Source organism: Caloenas nicobarica, chromosome 2 (genome assembly GCF_036013445.1).
Source record: "Caloenas nicobarica isolate bCalNic1 chromosome 2, bCalNic1.hap1, whole genome shotgun sequence".
In the NCBI taxonomy this organism is placed as follows: Eukaryota; Metazoa; Chordata; class Aves; order Columbiformes; family Columbidae; genus Caloenas; species Caloenas nicobarica.
This window is the reverse complement of record NC_088246.1, coordinates 6003983-6012418: the sequence shown is the minus strand read 5'-3', so window position 1 is coordinate 6012418 and position 8436 is coordinate 6003983. Positions and strand designations below refer to the sequence as shown.

Genomic DNA, 8436 nt, shown 5'->3' with positions numbered 1-8436 from the left:
CAATGAAATGTGAATTACTATGGTTTAAGCAGCTACTTCTGACTGTTGATCTTGCACCATGCTGATTTGAGGTCACATGTTAACACAACGAGCTTCACCTGGCACTGACTCTTGCCGCTGGGATCTCTCACTTTGGGTGAGCTTCTGAGGGCCCTGGGTCTCACAGCCAAGAAAAAATGAGTTTCCATCTATGAATCAGTATCAGGGCCAGGCTCAGGACTCCTCAAAACATGGACACCACTTTGTCATGTCATCTCAAGGGTGGATGGGCAGGGTGGAGCAGAGAGTCACACAGAAGTCCCTGGGAGGAGGCATAGCAGTAGAAGGGATGAGGGACAATCTTCCCAGCAAATTCCTGCCTGGATATCCACATCTATAAAGTTACCCTATCCAGCAGGTACCTAAACATTATGCTGAAAGGGGCTCACTAGAAGTCCTCCCTGAGCCTGTGCTCCTTTCCTCTCCTGCAATCTGACCCACTCAATGCACATCCATCGTATAACAACCTCCCATCAGTCCATAGCACTCAGCACCCCATGAGGGGCCATGCTTGCTAGGGCAAGGAACAGTTGAGCTGTCTGTCTCAGCAGTAAAGGATCGTGAAAGGAGGAATGGCCCCACCAGCCTCCTCAAAGTTGCTGTTGATCGAGTGATGTAAACCTCTAACCCAGATCGTGCAACATGCATGCATTTTGTTATCATCTATTCACCCTTGAGAGAGCAGCTGGGATTCCCCAGCTGCAACAGGACGTCCGTGGAGCTATAACTTTATAAACTCAGCTCAGCCTTTCAGGAAGAGTTTTCTAATTTTATCCAGGCCATTCATCCACCCTTAATATGCAATGAAAAAAAGAAGCTGTTGCAGGGTTATTATTAACTATTGGCCAAGACAGAATGAACTCCAGGCTTGGCTGACTCCCTCTTTGGTAGAGAGCAAGTGCACAGACAGCAGACACATTGCTGTTTTTCTTCCCAAGCATTTCTTCTCCTGAGTGAGGATGTTTGATGGCCAGAGCAGCAGGAGAACCTTTATTTCAGAGGTGTAGCTGCATTGTCCAGGCTCCACTACAGCCAACTGGGCTTGGAGACCTCTGGCCAACCTGCAAGGCTTAGCTTTGCTCCACCTCCACCTGCTCATGTCTGCAGCACCTCTCAGTGTCAAGCTCTCACTCTACTAAAATAGGTGGGAAAAGCCCCCATTGACCTCACTCAGGCTCTGAGATCAGATCTCAGACACAGGGAGGAATGTTTCATCATCAGCTGGGGAAGTTCAAGCATCTCCACTCCCTTCGGCAGTGCGATCCCTCTGAACACTAGTTGAGGGCAGTTTCTTGCATTACGGAAGGCCACATTCAAACCACCTCATCGAGCACATCGGATGATCCTGAAACTTGGTACAAGGCCAAGGAAGCAACGTGTTAGTCTGTCCCAACACTGGTTCCCAAGGCAGAGATGTAAAATGCCCTAAGATGGAAACCTAGAGCCAGCCAGGAGAAGGCAACATCCACCTGTATCCTTGCATCCACCTGTGCCGTGCCCATGAACCAATCTGCCTACAATGTGTTTGCAAGAGGTGAATAATGACAAGTCTGCAACTATGAGAAGTTTTTTTAATACAACAGGTAACTAACAAACAAACAAAAAAAAAGAAACAGCAAGAAATGCACATCCTTATTAGTTGGGCTGGCAGCCCATGGATTCAAACAACTGCTCTTTACCAGATACGTTGCTAGGATTGTTACCTTTTCCATTAAGTCTCCTAAAAAATCAGTTACTCTTATGCCTGTCACTGCAGGATTTATACTTGCTTCATACTGCTTTCCCCAAATTCACACTGGGAAAAAATGTTCTTCCCAACCCAGCAGGTATCCCATTACTCCACCTGCTTTTGCTTGCATTGAGAAAGGATCCATGCAGCACCAAACATCCCTTCACTGGAGACATAAATGGATTTCCACCCAACATCTACCAAAGAACCTCATCCCAGAATTTCCTTCCCCCACCAAATGAGAGGGGAGAGGGGAGACAAGCCATGTCCCAGAAGAATATACTGTGGACATGAGAGTGTGTAAAGCTGTAAGACATGGGGACTTCCATGGTAACTCTGTGTATAAACAGGACCAAACAGCTTGAAGTAGCTGCTTTCCTTGCGAGGCCAATGAACAAAGTATCTCTGTAGCTTGGCCAACACAGCAAGCTCCAGCCAAATGTAAATAGCCTGCAGGGCTTTTTGGCACTTCGCGCTCTATTTTGCATACAGCTGGTAATGTTTTAAAGGCCAGGCCCAGCCAAGGGTAATGGTTCCAAGAACAGAGCAGGAAACACTTTGTGTACAGAAAAGAGTCTTGGGAGAAATCAGTGAAGTCTTAAGACCTTTTGTGTTTCTTTCTTTCTCCCCAAATCAGTGTGTTATATTTTTCACACTAAAAATTTCCAGAGCTCCAGGTAGGCTTGCCTAGATGTGACCACTGGTGTTTCACACTCCGAGTGCTTGGTAAGAAAGGTGTTAGCTCGGATCCTGCAAATACATAAACACTTGCTGTGTGTAGGCAAGTCCTACTGAAAGCATCCGCAATGTCTTCCGGGGAGAATTTGCTGAAGAAGGCTGGTGTGAGTGCAAAGCATGAGAGATGGTATTAAGGGAAGATCAAGATTGTATCAAAGCATCTAGTGGCATTCCTTAAATTGTCCACAATACCAACACCAAGGAAATACCATGATATTTCCAATAGTGTGGGTATCATTCAACCTTTTGGAAGACATTAGCAGGACTTAGGGCTTAGGATGGGTTGTTGCGATGAAGGAATTCAGTCTCTACCTTGATGCTACTAAACCCCTGGTCTCCAAGAGCTTTTCCTTGTTGGTGGGATGGGATTTCCCACTTGATAGGAAGCTGAGGAACTGGGACTCAGTGTTTTGTTCAGCTTACCATCTTAGCACCACCATTTAGGGCATGAAAAGGAGAAATCTGGCTCTCTTGCAACCTCTCTCAGTCCTGTCTGCTGGAGCAGAGGGCTGGGGATGGGAGGCAGATGGATCAGGAGGAGCAGAGCCACACTGACCATGTAAGGCTGACACGGGCAGTCACATAGGATTAATATTGCCGTAGAAATTTTGTTATCCTTTGCTATCATGTGTTTAAAATCACAGTGTGCCAGCATGGGCATATTGCCCACCTGGACCTTTCCTTTCAACCTCATTGTGTTTGAATGTGTTTGGACGTCAAGAACATCATGTCCTAGAGGGAGACTGTCCTTCTGTTAGCTGTCCCAGTCACTTGATTATTCGAGGCTGAAAGACTGGCGCTGGCTGCGTTAGCAGCAGCCGTCAAAACCAGCAGCAAAAGGGAATATGTGTCAATAGCTCAGAAAAGGGAAGCAGAGACGACTTGGAGAGGAGTTATCGCTACATCCTCATGAAGTGATACAGAAAGCTCTGTTTATCATAATTTAGTGTCCCCTGTGTTGGATCTTACAGATGTCTGTTCATTCACAGGTAATTTGTATGTGCAAAGCCAAACCACTGCCCTCCAGATGGGGCTGGAGCACAATGGAGGGATCAAACTGCAGAGCAATCCCCGGGGACAGATGGCGGAGTGTGGGCTGTCCTCAGATGTTACAAAGGGCTACCCTTTCATGTCTTTGTATTGTGGCTGCACATCATGGGCCAGCCAGGGAACAGAAAAATGGGGGAAAAGCAGAGCTGGGATCTATAATGAAAACCATGCATTTGACTTTGCTGGCTGGGGTCACAGTCTAAATCTCATTGTATGCTTTAAAGACAATTGAATTGAGTCCTCTTCACTCAGGGCTTAATCCCCTTACCTCTGACCAGTTTTGATATGTGTGTGCTGGGCTTTCCATGGGATGTGGAAACTCTGGTGGTGTCAGAAGGAACCAAACTGTTCCTGGCCCTGGGGACATGATGTTATGCAAATACACTGTTGTCCAGTCTGTAAGGTGCAACACAACTGACCTTATAGGCGTTTATTTCCAACCTTGTTTCCAAAGCGAAAAGACTTCTGGACCTCCTGGATGAGCACCTTTCCTTCTCACTCCAAGCCTTCTCCTTTCTTTTCCAGGCCAGAACAAATTCCCACTCCTCCTCTTGTTTTCTGCAGGGGTTATGCAGGCTAAATTGAGATTAGCAGTCGCAGGAGGAGCCCCATCTCTACCCGTTTCCTTGACAGAGAAGGAGTGTGAGAGAGACAAATGACAGCACCGATCTCAAGAGAACATCCTGGAGGAAGGGAAAGAAAACACCTTTTTATCCCAAATATCAAAATGTCCTTTTCCAGTCCCAACAAGTGATTGGCACACACGCAAACATGTCTACAGATGTTCTTGTACTGAGTAATCTTTGAACCTGTTAGCCAGATGCAGGTGAGGATACCTCATAGACAGATACAGTACATGAACAAAAGCAGAGGAGAAATCAATTTCTTATAAACAACCTGTACTTAATAATTTTGGAACCTAAACGGATTAATTTCTACAGTGAAACAAGGTTGCTGGCCAGCCCAGGGAGTGGGAGAAGAGGTAACAGGTTTATTCAAAGAAAATGTGAGTTCTTAATACAGGTAACTAAAAAAAAAATCAGTCAGGAAATATTAACCCACAGGGCAACTGAAGACAGTGGTGCCCATAATACTGTCACCTGTCAATACCTACCTTCTTGTCATACATTAAAAGTCAAATTGTGGCATTGCAACTGCAATGAGGGGAAAAGTGGAACCTCTCAGACATGCAAGCTGGAATTAAGGATCAAGTCCCTTGCTCTCCAGAGCAGGTATCTATGGGCTGCATGGATTATGGTTCAAGATCTCAGCAGTGTGCTGAGCAGGTTGTGTTCCAAACTGCTGAGGGAAGCTGGGTTCAACCCCACTGAAGGCCTGCAGACTTGGCTTCAACCTGGTGGAAGCCACTATATAAGTAGGGTTGGCCCTCACTGGTGCCAAAAAGAACTTTAGCCTTGACATCTCCAGGGAGCTGGAGGGGAGTCACTGCTGCCCAACATGAGTAGTGATATCAGAACCCAGCCCTCTGCTAGTCTGAGGGAATGGAGGCGGGATGGCCTTGCAAGACAAGCAAGCACGAGCAGCTAAAAATCAAGATAAATATGGGACATAAATATGCGATGGTGCAGGAGGCGGTACCATAAACTTATTTTATTGCCACTTGTCTGCAAAGGCCAACATAACTCACTCCCTTTGCCTCGCTCTGTCATTCGTGAATAATGAGATTGCCCAAACACATGCCAATAAAATCCTCTTCACACCCTGCACTGAGATATGTGAACATTACCCTGGGTAAGGAAATAAAGGGACAGGCCTTTTTAATAATGATCGATCTCCTGCTCTCCATATCCTGAATATCTGATGTTGTGTTTGCTGATTACCAATACAATTTGATCTTTCACATTAGTTCCTACACAGCTGCTCTCTGACTTAGCCCCTATCCTAAAAGGTATCACGAGTTCCTTCAGGAGTGATATGAGCTTTGGTCAGCAGCCTGATGAATATGAGCCAGCAGTGTGCCCAGGTGGCCAAAAAGGCCAACAGCATCCTGGCTTGTATCAGGAATAGTGTGGCCAGCAGGACCAGGGCAGTGACCGTCCCCCTGTGCTGGGCACTGGGGAGGCCAAACCTCGAATCCTGGGGTCAGTTTTGGGTCCCTCACGACTAGAAAGCCCTTGAGGTGCTGGAGCGAGTTGAGAGAAGGGAACGGAGCTGGGGAAGGGGCTGGAGCACAAGTGTGATGGGAGCGGCTGAGGGACCTGGGGGTTCAGCCTGGAGAACAGGAGCTGAGGGGAGACCTTCTGATCTCTGAACTGCCTGAAAGGAGCTTGGAGCGTGGAGGGGTTGGTCTCTTCTCCCAGGTAACAAGTGATAGGATGAGAGGAAATGGCCTCAAGTTGTGCCAGGGGAGGTTTAGATTGGATGTTAGGAAAAATTTCTTCATGGAAGAAGCATTGTTGTCAGACATTGGAACAGGCTGCCCAGGGATGGAGAGTGGAGTCACCATCCCTGGAGGTGTTTAAAAGACCCACAGATGAGGTTCTTAGGGACATGGTTCAGTGCCAGTGTTGGGTTAATGGTTGGACTCAATGATCTTGAGGGTCTTTTCCAGCCAAAATAATTCTGTGATTCTGTGAGCCCAGCTGAACACAGCTCCTGCAGGCAGAACTCCACGGTGTTTCAAAAACAGCTCACAGCAAGTGCAGCCCACGCTCTGGGCTGAGCAGGTCTGTGCAAATGCAGTCAGCACAACATTGTCATCCAAGCAAGCATCCCAAAGGCTGAACTGGTCTATCCCACCCCCCCGCAGGTTGAGTTTTGACCTGTTTTGGCTTGCAGCAAGCGGCGCAGGTGTATCAACAGAGCCACGCTGTGCCCAGAGGCACGGACAAGGCTTGACCCATGCCTCCAGCAGGCACAGGGAATCTGCCTCGTGGTTTTACAGATGCATATTGAATAGTTAGCTCCTGGTGCCTTGGGTGCTGGCACATCAGAGATTAGTACTTACTACCCTATTGCTCAAGATCAGCTTCTTCTCTCCTGCTCCAGGGGATGCTCTCCTATTCCTTCCCTTCACATCCATGCAGCCCATTCCAGCCCCTCCATGTGCCAACATCCACCAGTAAATGTGACAGAGGAGGCATGTGTGGGACAGCCTGTGCCAGAGGCAGCACGGAGCAAGCTGGATCAGTCCTGTGGATGTGCAAAGACACAGAGAGAGGTTTCTGTCACCCGTGGCAGGGCTGTGCTCCCCGGCCCATCACTCCAGCACACAGGTGTATGGCCGTGCCAGAGCCCACATCAACCCAACCTCTGCCTCCCGAGGACAAAGCCACTTCAGAGACGGGATGTCCCTTCCCGTGCGCTCACAACCCAAATCCTGACAAGCAGCCCTTGTGGGAGGCAGAGCCAGGGTCACACACTCCCTGCCTACAAAAAGACAGTTAAACAACGAATGTGGGTCAGCAAAGAGGGCCAGAGTCTTTTTCCATACTCCATAAGGACAACTGTGGTAGCCCCATGCACAGGACATCGATGGCAGCAGGGTGCATGCACAGGTAAAGAGCTGGTCCCCAGAGCTAATTCTCTTCCCTCCTGTTACAGAACAGCACTTCTGTGTCACCGTGGTCACAGGGAAAAAGGAAAGCAGATGGTTCTTGTTGCCTTCAAATCATAAAATAGTTTGGGTTGGAAGGGACCTTCAAAGCTCATCTAGTCCAACCCCTGCCATGAGCAGGGACATCTGCACCAGCTCAGGTTGCTCAGAGCCCCGTCCAGCCTGGCCTGGGATGTCTCCAGGGATGGGGCATCCGCCACCTCTCTGGGCATCCTGGGCCAGGGTTTCACCACCCTCAGTGTCAAAAATTTCTTCTTCATGTCATGCCTTCCCATTACCAGGTGGCATAGCAGCATTTCCCCAGCTTGCATGGGCTGTATCGTCCAATACTCTTGCTGTGCTGCTCCATCTGGGCTGAGAGCTAGAAGCTGTAAATCAAGGTGTCCAGTGGAAGTTGTAAGAGGATAAAGCATCCACAGTAAAATTTCACTGACAAGTAGTCACAGCTGAGATATCACTTGATGAATGGCAGCAAAATCCCCAGCGCGAGGCGATGGATTTTCCATGGCTGCGAGCAGACTGAACTCTGTCGTGGCTGACAGGGCTTTAGGACATCTGCCACTTCAGCAGGTATGTATGAGGACACACCTCACCCAAACTCTACCCCACTCTCAGCAAGAGCAGCACAGGTAGCTTTCTCTTCCAGTTGCCTCCAGCTAAGGAGAGCTGAATTTGTCATTAATCCATCAAGCACAGAGGCATCAGTTTTAGTGCCACATTGGGCACTTTGCTTTTCACCACCTCCTGGCCCACACAGGTAAAAAAGAAATAAGTAATTGCCTCATCTGTCTAGGGTGATTTCTCCAAGGCAGGCCCTACAAGCAGTGCCAATCACAATGGGACCACAAAATGGTTTAAGGTCTCTAGATGGGTTTTATTTATTTATCTAATTTTATTTATCTAATTACAGTAGAGTGTTAAAAAGTGGAGATAGAGGAACCATGACATCTACATCAGATAGCAGATACAGAAATTAGCATGGTCCCTGCACAAGGATAACACGTAAATTCACGAAGCATTCCATATTTTTTTTAGGATCTGAGGGAACAGCAGGAAGATGTGCCAGAGGAGGTTCAGGTTTGACATTAGGAAAAGGTTCTTCACCCAGAGAGTGCTGGACACTGGAACAGGCTCCCCAGGGAGGTGTCACGGCCCCAAGCCTGACAGTGTTCAAGAAGAGACTGGACAACGTCCTCAGACACACGGTGTGAACTGTGGGGTTGTCCTGTGCAGGGACAGGAGTTGGACTCGATGATCCTCCTGAGTCCCTTCCAAACTCAGGACATTCTGTGATTCTGTGCCA

General features: G+C 48.1%; 1 non-coding gene across 1 annotated transcript; it reads left to right on the top strand.

Moving 5' to 3' along the window:
- Positions 1-8094: 8094 nt before the first annotated feature.
- LOC135986353 (U6 spliceosomal RNA) lies at positions 8095-8163 on the top strand. Its single transcript, XR_010605875.1, has one exon. It is a non-coding gene; the product is annotated as a U6 spliceosomal RNA (small nuclear RNA).
- Positions 8164-8436: the final 273 nt, after the last annotated feature.